Source organism: Tamandua tetradactyla, chromosome 5, assembly GCF_023851605.1.
Source record: "Tamandua tetradactyla isolate mTamTet1 chromosome 5, mTamTet1.pri, whole genome shotgun sequence".
Lineage (NCBI taxonomy): Eukaryota > Metazoa > Chordata > Mammalia > Pilosa > Myrmecophagidae > Tamandua > Tamandua tetradactyla.
The window spans coordinates 134,070,248-134,085,940 of record NC_135331.1 but is presented as its reverse complement, the minus strand read 5'-3'; the positions used below and the strand labels follow the sequence as shown (position 1 = coordinate 134,085,940).

General features: G+C 33.9%; 1 non-coding gene across 1 annotated transcript; it reads left to right on the top strand.

Annotated features, from left to right (window-relative positions):
* The first annotated feature begins 6,793 nt into the window (after positions 1-6,793).
* TRNAR-UCU (transfer RNA arginine (anticodon UCU)) lies at positions 6,794-6,864 on the top strand. Its single transcript has one exon. It is a non-coding gene; the product is annotated as a tRNA-Arg (tRNA).
* Positions 6,865-15,693: the final 8,829 nt, after the last annotated feature.

Below are 15,693 nucleotides of genomic sequence, written 5' to 3'. Positions count from 1 at the left end.
TTGAATTCTGGTTTTAGCTTCAATCTGTAAAGAGCTTGGATGTTGTTATTCCCAGTATTACAACAAGAAAATAAATTACTTTCTGTAACTGAAAATCAATTACTTTTCCCATTAGAGAACTGAGGTCACAGAGCATGCAAATTCCCCAAGAACTGGAGAGACAAGTAAATCCAGAAAGTCAGTGCCAAAGTTTGCTTACCTGAACCAGAAGATATTGGCACCATAAACTGCTAGAAATACTTAACAGATAATTTTCACAAGTTGCTCGAGGCTGATTATGAGCTAGTATGATCTGAGAAACTCCTAGAAGTTGCAATCTTAGGGGGCTCTCAACCCCTTCCTGAGCTTTCCCTCCAGGAATTCCATCAGGTTTTCAGAGTGAAAATCTGAGAAAGCTCTTTTCAGAGTTATGGAAGGGAGTAAAGAAGAGTAACTATTGTGAAGTATACCCAGACCCTTCTCCATAATAACAGCTTACTCTCCTGGGGAAGGACTTTGCCAGAGCACAATTTCAAAGCCTAAGCCTGACTCACTCCAACTTTCTATCCACCTAAAAGAAAACAAAACATGGTCAATAGAGACTGGGTTTCAAAGAAATAGATGAAGAATGCTGGAGTCATGGAAGAGAGAAGGAGGCAAGGGTAAAATGTACTACTGAAGACTGTAGTCCAGAGACACAGGGTCTCTAAAACACTGACACTTAATGGGAAGATTACAAAATACTCCCTCACTCCCACACGCTACCACCACACCAACAGAGCCCCCGGATGATAATAGATCACAGCTGAAACAGCTGCAAGGCATGAACTCCCTGAAGAGGAGCACAAAGGAAAGCCCTTAAGAGACCACAACAAGGACACTAAAAGAATTTGAAACTTCTGGTACCTCTAGTTACACCACACATAAAACATGTCCCAATCCTAGTTAAATTATCACAAAATAGGCCTATTTACTTCAGTTCCCAGTGCCCAGCACATGTCTAGATTTCAGCAAAAAATTATAAGAGATACTCAAAAGGCAAAAACAAATACACACACATGTGCATACTTGTACACACACACTAATCATAATCTAAAGAATGAAAGCAGTCATCAGAATCACATTCAGATAAAGGAATTATCAGACAGAAAATTTAAAATAACTATGACCAACAAAGAAAAATAGACAACATAAAAGAACAGACAAGTAATGTAAGCAAAAAAATATAGAAACTCTAAGAAAGATTTTGAAAGGAACTATTATAGGTTTTAAAACATAGTAAAAGGAATAAAGAATGCCATCAATGGGCTCATCACTGCTCTTGACACAACCAAAGAAAGAATTAGTGAACATGAAGACAGATAAATAGAAACTTTCCTAAGTGAAAAGTGAAGAGAGAAAAGAATGAAAAAAAAAAATGGGATGAACAATCAAAAACTGTGGGAATACATCAAAATGTGGACCATGCACAAAATTAGAATGCCAGAGCAGAAAGAGAGCAAGGAGCAGAAAATTGTAGATAATGACTTTCTTCCAAAGAATACAGTCCAAAGTGAGGAGGCAAAAGTAACATCCATGTGGAGAAACCAGATAATCACTAGCTCAGCCAGGTGATTAAGGTAAACAATGGTGACATCGTGCTCGTAGAATGTCCTCTTAGCAGGTACCTTAGGAGGATGTGATAAGAACGGCACTTGACCTCTTTGGTCTCCATCCAAAACTAATAATCCTAGTCTAATCACAAGAAGAATACCAGACAAATCCCAATTGAACAATATTTTGCAAATTATCTGACCAGTACTCTTCAAAGCAGTTATCTTCAAATGAGGAACCTGAGAAACTGTCACCGCCAAAAGTAGTCTGAGGAGACATGACAGTTAAATGCAATAGGATATGCTGGATTGTATTCTGGAACAGAAAAAGGATATTAGGGAAGAACTAGGGAAGTCTTAGTAAATAATGGACTTTATTTAACAATAAGGTACCAATATTGGTCCATTAGTTGTGATAAATGTTCTGTACTAATTTAAGATGTTAATGGTAGAGGAAACTGGGTGTGGAGTATATGGGAGCACTTTGTAATACCTTAACAACTTGTATGTTAATCTAAAATAATCCTATTGCAAAATTTTTATTTAAAAAATTATATTTAGACACAAAAGGATATATACCATATGGGCCCTTTGTGTGAAAGTCTAGGAAGGATCATTCTAATCTTTAGTGATTATGAACAAGCAGATCAGATATTGCTTGGAGCCAGTATTGGGAGTGGGGAGCAACTGTTAATTGACAAAAGGAATTTATACAGACATATGAATATATATATGCAACATACATCTTTGTTAATGCTTCTTAAACTCTACAATTAAGATGTGTGCATTTTATGGTATATACAGTATACATCAATAAAGTGATTTTTTAAAACTTTTTAATTGTTTATTATAACATACATACAAAGTAAAGAAAGAAAAAAACAATAATTTTCAAAGCACTCTTCAACAAGTAATTACAGGACAGATTGCAGAGTTTGTCATGGGCCACCATACCATCACCTCATATTTTTCCTTCTATTTACTCCAGAACATTGGAGGCTAGAAGGAATATATATTTTTTATTATCCTTTTCTTCTTTTTTGTGAACAATAATGTACATACAAAAAAGCAATGAATTTCAAAGCACAGCACAACAATTAGCTGTAGAACACATTTAGAGCTTAGATAGGTCAAAATTCCAGGCCTTTATTCCCAGCTGCTCCAAGACATTGGAAACTAAAAGAAACATCAGTGTGATTCAACAACCATAATAAAGTAAAATTTTTAAAAAGAAGAATAATCCCTTTCTAGATATGGGTATTTGAAGTAAACTTATACTCCTAGGAACAAAAGTCTTGTAAAACTAATGAGATAGTTATTCATTCTACCACTATCTTGTTTTGGTAGGAAAATGACTGTTGGCTGATCTGCTTAATCTTTCTTGAATGAAAGTGTTTATTTATTGTTAGATACTTTTGTGATTTGGCTTTTGACCTTTTTACTATCTACTACTTTCTTTTTGGAAAATGACCCTCTCTGAGGGTCTGGGAGTAATAATTCGCATGATTCATTTTCCTATACAAAATAAAAATAATAGAATTAGTGTTTTATGTGACTAGAATGGGTATTTCTAATAAAATAGAGACTCATACATGCCATTTAATCTTGGGTCTAAAAACATCTTCAATTTTAAAAAGATGTCAAGAGAGCTATTAATAACTGAGAAATGAACACCAGAGTGAAGCATGGGGGCTGACTTCTTTAACAGGAAAAGAACAGCATTTTAATTGGACTGGATGCTGCACTGTCAAAGTTACAAGAAAAAAAAGACTATTAAGCTGTTAGCAGCAAAATATATTTTAAAATTCTTATCTATACCAATGATAAAGAAATAAAATATTTTCCAGCCTCTTCTCTTTTTTAAACTTTTATTATTGTACAGTATAACATATATACAACGCAAAGAAATAAAATAGCAATAGTTTTCAAAGCACTCTTCAACAAGTGGTTACAGGATAGATCCCAGAGTTTGTCATCGACTACCATACAATCTCTCAGATTTTTCCTGCTAGCTGCTCCAGAATATAGCAAGCTAGAGTCCAGCCTCTTCTTTATGAACTATTGCAAATCACAAGCAGCCATTCAGGTTACATGTGTTTTCTGGTGTACATGAGGCGCAGAATAGTGCATTAGACACATAAATGCATGCTACTATTGTAAATGTCTCTAATGCTTGGTGAACACCAAGCTGATAACTTCAATCCAAAAGACTCTTGTGCCTTCCAGTTCTTTTCACAGCCTAGCAGTGATCGGGACTTCTGTGCTGAGTGACAGTTATGTTTCATTTTACTTGATACACAAAAAAATTTTCTTGTACCATAAAAAATGTTCCAGCCAACTAAACATCCTAATCAAAAAGATGCTCATGAAAATCAAATGTTTTAAATATCAAATCATCTCTATATAGCAATTATATGAGTGCCACATAATATTGTAAATAAAATGCTGTTTTCTCTTCTGTCTCAACTTTCCTCTACCAAAAATAGATTCATACTTAAATATACACATAAACAAAAAGATAAAACACTTCATTTTAGGTAATTAGTATATATTTTCTTCTGAGGTATTGCACTTGAAAAAAAAAAACCAGCATTCAGAATTTCATTGTCATGGACGTTTTCCCATTATAATTAAGAAGGCATTAGTTGATTCAAACCAAACTTTTCTCAGATGTAAAATGAAGACATTTAGTAGTCTTCACTGAAAAGTAGCAAATATAAAGCCTTGGAATTAGTGCAAAGTTATCCTTTACTAGAAGGAAGCTCAACAAAATGAAAATGAAACATCATTCTTATAAGTAAGAATTTTGACCATGTTGGCAATTATGAAATTAATAGATGAAAGTTTCAGATAAAATGAATTAATTCAAAGTAGATATTTTAATCTAAGTGACCTTCCTACTACTGGATCCTGATATATTTTAAATAATTTTAAGTAGAAAGGAATAGCAGGCTATATTTTAAAAATTGTAAGCAGATCTTGCAAAATAAATTGAAGAGACTTCTGCTCAAAATAGCAGTAGAAGTCCACACTTGGAGTGTTCCCTGATCTCTCAGCTCCAAAACATAGCATAGGTGGAGAAAATAAAGGAGGCAAACACCTCAGTGGACCAGAAGTGGAGTGGGAAGACAAAAAAGCAGTAAGCTCTGAAAATTCTCCTGTGCTGCAAATCTGGAAGTAAGTTCAGGGTGTGGGGAGTTTAACTTTGTGGGGCAAAAAGGCTAAAAGTGGCCCACATGGGGCAGGGAATAAGAGATACTCTATTTTATACAATTTTAAATGATAGATTAGAAAATACATGTATAAAATATAAAATAAATGCACACTGCAAATGTAATATAATGTATACATGGAATACTATATACCTATACTATACATGTATAAATAATAATGTATACTTGTACTGTATGTTATATACATTTATATGGGTTTATGTATACATAAACATATATAAATTTATATACATGTATACAAACATGTATATATATGTATTATATATAACAATGGAAGAGAAATCACTTTCAAAGTGATAATATACAAAAACTCTCGAGAATAAAGAATCCAAGACTACCAAGATCAAAAGTACACATCCTAGAATCTCTGTATTGAAACTGAAGAACATAAAGGTTAAGAAAATTAATCCTAAAGGCTAACAGAGAGAAAAGAGATTGCCTAAAAGAAATTAGGCAAAAATTAGATGAAAAACTTCTATAAGATTCTCTCCTGCAAAACAAATAAGGAAAGGGATACTGTATTTAAATTAAACACACACCCATATAAAGGCAGGAAGAAATGGGACAATACCTGGTAGATGTGAATTAAAAATTCTATATAGGAGAAATGTATTCAACAATTAGATGGACAGCATATACTTCATTAGCATTGATAAATGTCAGAAGACATTGAAGTAAAATGTTCTAAGTGCTGAAAGAAAATAACTGTTAATCTATATATAATATATTTAGCTAAACATATACAAGAATAATAGCAAAGAGTTTACCATCTACAAATACTTAAAATTGGAGAGAATTAGTGAGATATAATTGAGAGCAGAAATTCTGAAATTGGATTGCTGTGTGTAAATCCTGGTTCTATAATTTACTGGATGTAATTAAGAAATACTTAATTTCTCAGTGCCTTTATTTCTCATCTATAAAATGTGGGTAATATTAGTAAACATCCATAGTACATTTATGAGAGTTAAATGAGTTAATACAGGTAAAGCACTTGAAACACTGCATGGTGCATAATTAGTATGGTATATGGGATTGTATCTAAACATGGGCATACGTATAGACATGTGAAAACACATATGTGCACATAAGCATGTTTGCATATGCACACACAATACATATATATATATATGGTAAATTTAACTCGACTAAAAATGTTTCTGTTTATGTTAAAAAAGGAGAAACTAAAATCCTAGGTAATGATGCAGTACAACGAAACGATGGAAATATGACAGTGAGAAACAGTGTTGCACAGTAGTTATGAGCACAGAAATTGGAGCCAGATGGCCTGGATTAAAATCCTGTTTTCTACCTGCCTGGCTATTTAACTTTGAGTAAGTCACTTACGTCTCATTTTCTTCATCTAAAAAATGGTAATAAAATAGTAATAACGTCTCACTGGATTATTATGAGGATTAAACAGTATAAAAAGACTATATGTTGCATATAGTGTAAAATAAGTATAGGTTATTATTAGCATATGTAAACAATTAAAATAAATTAATTGGATCTATATACATTACATGGGTAAAAATAGCAACCAGACTACTAACATAAAAAGCACCTTGTAGAATAATACATGCATGGTTCCAGTGCTTAAAAAAAATTAAAAGCTCACAATCCTCTTTATGGATGTTGTTGTACTCATATGGGAAAAATTATATAAACATGCATGGTGGAGGGCGGGCTACATTGGCTCAGCAGGCAGAGTTCTTGCCTGCCATGCTGGAGACCTGGGTTCGATTCCGGTGCCTGCCCATGCAAAAAAAAAAAACAAAAAAAGTTAAAATATGCATGGTAGAAGAGAGAAGGATGTGGATTGTGAAAAGGTAAAACAACTAAAAAATTTTACTACTTAAAAAAAAACAAATCTGAAGGAAATAAAACATACTGTTTAATATTTGTTTAATCTGAGTGGTATTTCATTAATATATTTAATTTCTGTATATTAAATAACTTATTTTTAAAAGACATCAAATAAACCAGGGTGCATGTATGGTTCAGTGGTAGAATTCTTGCCTTCTATGCAGGAGACCTGGGTTCAATTCCCGGCCCATGCACTTCCCAAACAAACAAATAAGCAAACAAACAAATGAAAAAAACAAACAAACAAAAATTCAGCAAATGGTGCTACAATAAGGGGATATTCACATTGAAAAAGAATGAAACGTGACCCCTGCCATAGAGCATACAAAAAAAAAATATGAGCTTGGCACATATTTCATAGTAGAATCTAATCACTTGTGAATTTCATTTGTGTGTGCATATGTGTGTGAGTATATGTTTTGGTCTGTTGAAGGTTCTGTGAGTTATATTTGGCAATTTAATTTTCTTAGAAAATCATGTTTCATCTAGATTTTATCTAGACTTGAAAATAGAGTTAAATTTATTATTTTAAGCTCCTCAAAATCTGTTCTATCTCCTATACCAAAGTGATCTTTTGTGATAATAACAGCTAAAATATATTAAAAACACTACTTGTCAAGCATTGCATTAAATGTTTCACATGCAATATCCCACTTTTTCTTTATAGTGACTTATGATGTAGTTAAATTTTTATCTACATTTCAAGCTAATAAAACTGGAGTTTAGAGATTTTAAGAATTGTAAGAAATTTTCCCAAAGTAAAACAGCTAGCAAATGACAGAACATGGAATTTTTTCCTTAGTTGTTTGCACAGACTACTTAGGACCAGTAATCCTAAATCCAGTCTGAAAAAAGAGATACAGAAAAAGAACTCTAGATATGTTACACTTATGATTTAAAATCAAAAAATATATTAATATAGTCAATCCAACAGATAATAATAAAATGATGTATCATTAATGTTTAAAGGAGAACACTAAAGTTTTATCTGAATTTCAACTTTTAAAAATTTGGCAATCTAATAATAAAGTTCATTTGAGAAATTAAACAGAGAAGTATAATGAAAGCAAAGTTAAACTATTGTAGTATAAGATTACAATAATTGTTAAAGCATGGTGAATGAATTAATAGGTCATAGGATGAGAATAGAGCACAAATCAAGCACGATCTCCACTCAAGAAAAATGTCCAAGTATGCACACATTTAGCATGAAAAAGGCTAGTCATGTTTTAGTATTGCTAGTAAAGAGCAAAGAGTTAGGAAAAGTATCTATATGTTCTTCAAGAAAGGAAAAGACAAATAACATAGTGTGTCTATCCAATAAACTAATATGTTACAGTAAAAAATAAGTAAATATATGTGAAATATCCTCAAATAGTAATGAGTAAAATTATACTGTTTCCTAATGCATTCTACATGATATCTTCTATGTAAGATACACAAAAAATTGTTACGTATATTTCCCATGGTTACATAATTTTTGTCATAACTAGAAAGGAACAAAAAATGTAAAAAGAAAAACAATTTTCTGAGGATATTTCACAGACTTCTAAAAGAAGTTACCACAGGGGAGAATATTGACCTTGTTTGTCACCATTTAAGTTATTTATAAGTAGAATGTATTCTTGAATTATACATGTCATCAGAATCAATTTTAAAAGAGGCTATTGGTTACTTTACACAAAACTTGTAACAGTGCAAAAGGGTATTCATAATGCATATATATGTAATTCATATAAAAATAACACTAATGATATTGTCTGAATATGGAACTATAAGGTTAAAAGGTCTCCATATATTATGTGAATTAAGACAATATTAGCTTTAAGTAGATTGTGTAAAGTTAAGGATGTATATTTTATTCCCTAGGACAACCATGAAAACCAATTGTTTTGGCAATGATGCACAGAACTAAAACTTTTAAGCACTGCTGGTCAAAAGGCAAAATTGTATAGCAACTTGGTGAAAATACTTCACTATATCCAATAAAATTAAAACCATATTTATTATATAGCCAACCATTATATTCTAGATATTTATACAAGAGAATGATTACATTTAGTCAACCCATAAATTTGTTTGAAAATATTTATAGCAGAATTACTCATAGTAACCCAAATCTGGAAGCAACCTAACTATCTGTCAATCATTGAATGATAAGCTAGTTATAATATATCCATACAATTGAATACTATTCAGTCATAAAAGGAAACAAATTATTAATACATATCATGACAAAGATTAATCTACAAAACATTATCATTAAAAGTCAAACAAGATAATTTCTTATGATTGCTTTTACATGAAATTCTAGAAAATATGAGGCTAGAATTGCAGAAAGAGATTGGCATTTCCCTAGGGCCTGGGCTTGGGGAAGATTATGCTGGTTTGAAACTGTTATGTACCCTAGAAAAGTCATGTTCTTCTAATCCAATCTTGTGGGTATAGCCCTATCATTGGGTGGGACCTTTTGATTAACTTGTTTCCACAGAGATATGACCCACCCAATTGTGGGTGGAGCTTTTCGATTAGGTTGTTTCCATGGAAATGTGACCCCATCTATTCAAGATGGGCTTAATCTGGTTAATGGAGTCCTCTATGAAGTGAATAAAAGACAGAAAACAGAGAGAAAACTCAGAGCTGACACAGAAAGCTAGTGATACAGACAGCCAAGAGAGTTCAGGTGCTTGGAGAGATGATACAGAAAGCAGAGAGAAGAAACCAAGTGAAGGATGCTTAGTGTCAGAAAATGCCCCAGGAGATGCTTAGCTAAGAGATGAAATCTAGAGTTTGCTCTGGAGAAGCTAAGAGAGGAACCAGAGATGCTTAGAGTAGGAACAACAACCCAGAAAAAGCCAGCAGTTCCCATAAGAGCAGAGAGAGCCATTTTGGAAACCAACCCAGGAGAGAAGTGCCAGTAGTTGTCACCATGTACCTTCCCATGTAACAGAGATACCCCAGATGTGATCAGCCTTTCTTGTTGATGCCTTAATTTGACAATTTTAATAGCATTAGAACTATAAATTTGTAACCTAATAAATCACCTTTATAAAAGTCAATCCATTTCTGGTATATTGCATTCCAGTAGCGTAAGTAAACCAAAATGAAGATCAACTGCAAGATTTTAGGATCAACTGCAAAGGGCAAGAAGAAACTTTTTAGGGTAAGGAAAATTTGTCTAAATCTTGATTGTGGTGTTGGTTACATAACTCTATATTATTAACAAGTCACTCAACTATACTCTTAAAATAAGCAAACTGTATTTTATATAAATAATACCTCAATAAAAATAATGCTTCATGTATTTTGAAGCTCTTAGTTAAGATACATACACATTTAGCATGTTATGTTTGCTTCGTGAATTAACCCTTGTCATTATGCAGTGTTCCTCTTGTTCAGAAATTTATTCTCCATTTTATAGAGAATATTTTTATGTCTATGTACATATGGGATATTTGTCTGCAGTTTTTTGTGCTTTTTTCCTTGTATGGTACTTACTGGTTTTTGGTAATTTTCCTGTTCTGAAATTTATTCTCTGTGATCTTAATGTAGCCATTTAACATACCTTTGATTATTATTTCTATGGTACAACTTTTCCATCCTTTTTCTCTTAACTTTCTTTAACTTATCTTTTTCATTGTATTTAAACTGGGCTTCTTCCTGAAAATAAGTAGTTTGATTTTGCTTTTTTAAAATCAATCTGACAGGGCCACGGTGGCTCAGCAGGCAAGAATGCTTGCCTGCCATGCCAGAGGACCCAGGTTCAATTCCTGGTGCCTGACCATGTTAAAAAAAAAAAAATCAATCTGACAATCTCTGTCTTTTAATTGGTATGTTAACTAGACCAGAAACAAGAGATACAGTCAGAATTATGACTGGAGACTTTAACATTACTCCTTCAATGATTGATAGAAGAATTAGACAGCAAATCTTGACCTATAAACATGCTTAGAACACTCCATACAACATCAGTAGAATAAAATTCTTTATTAGTACACATAGAAAATTCACCTAAAAAAAAAGACCATATTCTGGGTCATCACACAAACTTTTACAAATTTAAAAGAATTGAGATCATAAACAGCACATTCTCTGACCATCTGACCAAAATAGAATTAATCTATGTTTCAAAAACAGAAAAATATTTAGAAATCCCCCAATCTCAGAAATGAAACAGCACATGTCAAAATAATACCTGGCTTAAAATGGGAGAATCAAGGCATATTAATATGTGTTGAATTGAAAATACTATATATCAATATTTCTAGAATACAGCTAAAGCCATGCTTGCAGTAAAATTTATAGCAATAAATGCTCATATTAAGAAGAGAAAATGCTCCTCATATGAATAATCTAACTACCACCTTGATAAACTAGAAAAATAAGAGTAAACTAAATCCAAAGCAAGTAAGAACAAATGCAGTGAAGTACTCAATGAAATTCAAATCAGTAATCAGAGAAAAACAATCAATGAAACAAAAAACTGGTTCTTAAAAGATCAATAAAGTTAATAAATCTTTAGCTGGTCTAGCCAAGAAAAAGAAGAGGAAACAAAACACTAATTATTAATATCAGTAATGTAAAGTATCACTAAAGGAATATCATTAAAGAATCCACAGTCATTACAAGGAATAAGGGACTAGTACAAACAATCCTACAGACATAAACTTGACAACATGGTTAAACGGAAATACAGAAGCTACAAAACTCATGCAAGATGAAATATAACATCTAAATAGTGCTATACCACATAAGAAATTGAACTGATACTTAAAAACTTTTTAACAATGAAACCTCCTGACCCAAAAATTTTACTAATTTGCATAATATCTTCCAGAAAGTAGGAAAGTAAAGAAATGTTAACAATTTATTACCCTGATACCAAAATCCAATAAGGACCATACAAGGAAATTAAAAAAAACCTACAAACCAGTATCCCACATGGGCAAAGACCCAAAAATCCTCAACAAAATATTATTGAATTTTCATGCTGCAATATATAAAATAGATAATACATCATGACAGTGATGGTTATGTCATGTGTCAACTTCACCAGATTATGGTGTGCATTTGTTTGATTAAGCAAGCACTGGTCTGATTGTTACTGTGAGGATATGTTGTGGACTTAAATCCTCAGTAAGTTGGTTGGATCTAAGGCTCATTACATCTATAGTCAACTGAGGACATTACCTTCCACATTGAAAGAAGTTTCATCCAGTCAGTTGAAGACTTTAAAAGAAGTGATTATTTCAGCCACCAGCCATTCTTCTCCTGGTGAATTTCTCAAAAACTTTCACCAGACTGCCAAGCGTGCACCCTGCCCTGTGGAATTTGGACTTTCCCATCCCCACGGTCATGTGAGAAAATCCTAATAAAAATCTTGTAATATCTACAGATATCCTCCTTCAATTCTGTTTCCTTGAGAACCTCGAGTAATATAATGATCAGTTGGAATTTACACCAACCTGGCCAACCCTCAAAAATCAATCAATGTAATCCCCCATATTAATAGACAAGAGAAGAAAAATGACATGATCTTATCAGTAGATACAGAATTTAACTTGACAGCTATCAACTTTTTTCATGACAGTAAATCTCAGCAAACTAGTAATACAATAAAAATTCCTTAATTTATAAATAGTATCTATAAAAATCATAAATAATCGGCAAAACCTGAAGATATTACCCCAAATATCAGAAAAAGACAGATGCTAATTTCATTTCTTCTATTCAACATCATAATAGTAATCCTAGATAGTTAAATAAGTCAACAAAACTAAAGGCATATAGATAGAAAAAGAAGAAAACAGGAATTTATTTTCAAGACATGATTATCATTATGACACATTTCAAGAAATCAAAAAAGCAATTCTATTTCTATATACTAACTGTGAAGAATTGGAAAGCAAACTTTTTTTAAAGGCACCATTTACAATAACTCCCAAATTCTGAAACACTTATGTGTAAACCCAAGAAAATGCATACCAAAATTGAATGTTGAAACCACAATGTGCTGATGAAAGAAATAAAATAAGACCAAAATAAATGGATATTATCAAAATGTCAATTCCCCTCAGATTGATATCAATTTCACACAATCCAATCAAATATTCAGCAGGACTTTATGGAGGTACTGAAAAGCTATTTGTGAAATGCATTCAGAAAGACAAAGAAACTGATGATAGCTGGGCAATTTTTAAAAAGTAAAAAGAAACTCAAGGGCTTTATCTGACATTAAGAAAGCAAAAGCAGTAATTATACTGTAAGGATAGTTAAAAGAATCATATACAGATCAATGAAAGATGATAGAGAGTACAGAAATAAATTTATACAAATATAATCAATTGATATGTGATGAAAGTAGAAAATCAATTTGGTGGTGGAAGCATAATCTTGTCTAAAAATGGTGCTGGAACAATTGTTCATATGCAAAATTAAAATACAGAATTCCAACCCATAACTCACAGCCTAAAATAATCAACACAAAAAGGATCATAAATTTATATGTAAAACTAAAAGCTACAAAGTCCTGGAAAATACATCAGAAAAAATCTTAACTTCCAGTTAGGCAAATATTTCTAAGATAAAACACCAAATGCACAATCCATGAAAGAAAAAAATGATAGACTAGACTTCATCAAAATTACAAGCTTTTGTTCTATGTAAACCACTGTTAAGAGAATAAAAAGACAAGGCGCTGACCTGGAGAAAATATTTTCAAAACATATGTCTAATAATGGACTTGTCGGAACTTCCGGAGAAGATGGCGGCTTAGTAAGACATGCAGATCTTGGTTCCTCCTCCAGAACAGCTGCTGGGGGAGTGGAGACGATACAGAGCAGCTCCCGGAGCTGCGACGGAGATCAAGAAGACAGCGTACCCCATCCTGGAATGGCTGACTGGCTGTGTAAACCCACTCCGGTGAGATCGCCGAGGGGCACGGGCTTCCCCGGGCTGGGGTAGCAAGCGGCCAGAGTCCCTTCCTTCCTCCTTCCCGGGCCAGCTGGGGGAATTGGACAGACGGTCCCCTCGGGCCGTGGCGGCTGGCGCACCCCACACGCACGGCCCCCTGGACCAACTGGGAGAATTGGATCGGAGATCCCCAGGCTGTGGAGAACGGTGACTGGGGCCCCTTCCAAGCACGTAACTTCCCGGTCCGGCTGGGAACAGTGCACTGCTGGCGCCCTCCCACCACGCTTGGCGCCCCGGGCCTAGGAGATTCAGTTGGGTGCTCTCCTGGGCTGCGGCGGCCAGTGAGCCTCCCTGCGTTCGGATCCCCGGGCCAGCTGGCACTCTTCCAGTCAGCTTCAGCTGGCACGGCGAGAGTCTTCCAGGGTTGGAGGACCCACAGCACCTTGTACTGGTGGGACCTGCAGACAAACGTGTGCCACGAGTGCCATCTACTGGGCAGGATAAGAAAAACAGAGCCCAGAGATTTCACAGAAAAATCTTTCAATCTGTTGGGTCCAACACCCAGGGAAATCTGACTAAATGCCCAGACACCAGCAGAAGATAACGGATCAAACTCAGAAAATTGAAAATATGGCCCAGTCAAAGGAACAAACCAACAGTTCAAATGAGATACAGGAGCTGAGACAACTAATGCTGAATATACGAACAGAAATGGAAAACCTCTTCAAAAACAAAATAGATAAATTGAGGGAGGACATGAAGAAGACATAGAATGAACAAAAAGAAGAAATAGAAAAACTGAAAAAACAAATCACAGAGCTTATGGAAGTGAAGGATAAAGTAGAAAAGATGGAAAAAACAATGGATACCTACAATGATAGATTTAAAGATACAGAAGATAGAATTAGTGATTTGGAAGATGGAACATCTGAATTCCAAAAAGAAACAGAAACTATCGGGAAATGAATGGAAAAATTTGAACAGGGGATCAGGGAACTCAAGGACAATATGAACCGCACAAATATACATGTTGTGGGTGTCCCAGAAGGAGAAGAGAAGGGAAAAGGAGGAGAAAAACTAATGGAAGAAATTATCACTGAAAATTTCCCAACTCTTATGAAAGACCTAAAATTACAGATCCAAGAAGTGCAGCGCACCACAAAGAGAATAGACCCAAATAGGCGTTTTCCAAGACACTTACTCGTTAGAATGTCAGAGGTCAAAGAGAAAGAGAGGATCTTGAAAGCAGCAAGAGAAAAACAATCCATCACATACAAGGGAAACCCAATAAGACTATGTGTAGATTTCTCAGCAGAAACCATGGAAGCTAGTAGACAGTGGGATGATATATTTAAATTACTAAAAGAGAAAAACTGCCAACCAAGACTCCTATATCCAGCAAAATTGTCCTTCAAAAATGAGGGAGAAATTAAAACATTCTCAGACAAAAAGTCACTGAGAGAATTTGTGAACAAGAGACCAGCTTTGCAAGAAATACTAAAGGGAACACTAGAGTCAGATACGAAAAGACAGAAGAGAGAGGTATGGAGAAGAGTGTAGAAAGAAGGAAAATCAGATATGATATATATAATACAAAAGGCAAAATGGTAGAGGAAAATATTATCCAAAGAGTAATAACACTAAATGTTAATGGACTGAATTCCCCAATCAAAAGGCATAGACTGGCAGAATGGATTAAAAAACAGGATCTTTCTATATGCTGTCTACAGGAAACACATCTTAGACCCAAAGATAAACATAGGTTGAAAGTGAAAGGTTGGGAAAAGATATTTCATGCAAATAACAACCAGAAAAGAGCAGGAGTAGCTATACTAATATCCAACAAATTAGACTTCAAATGTAAAACAGTTAAAAGAGACAAAGAAGGATACTATCTACTAATAAAAGGAACAATTAAACAAAAAGACATAACAATCATAAATATTTATGCACCGAACCAGAATGCCCCAAAATACGTGAGGAATACACTGCAAACCCTGAAAAGGAAAATAGACACATATACCATAATAGTTGGAGACTTCAATTCCCCACTCTCATCAATGGACAGAACATCTAGACAGAGGATCAATAAAGAAATAGAGAATCTGAAT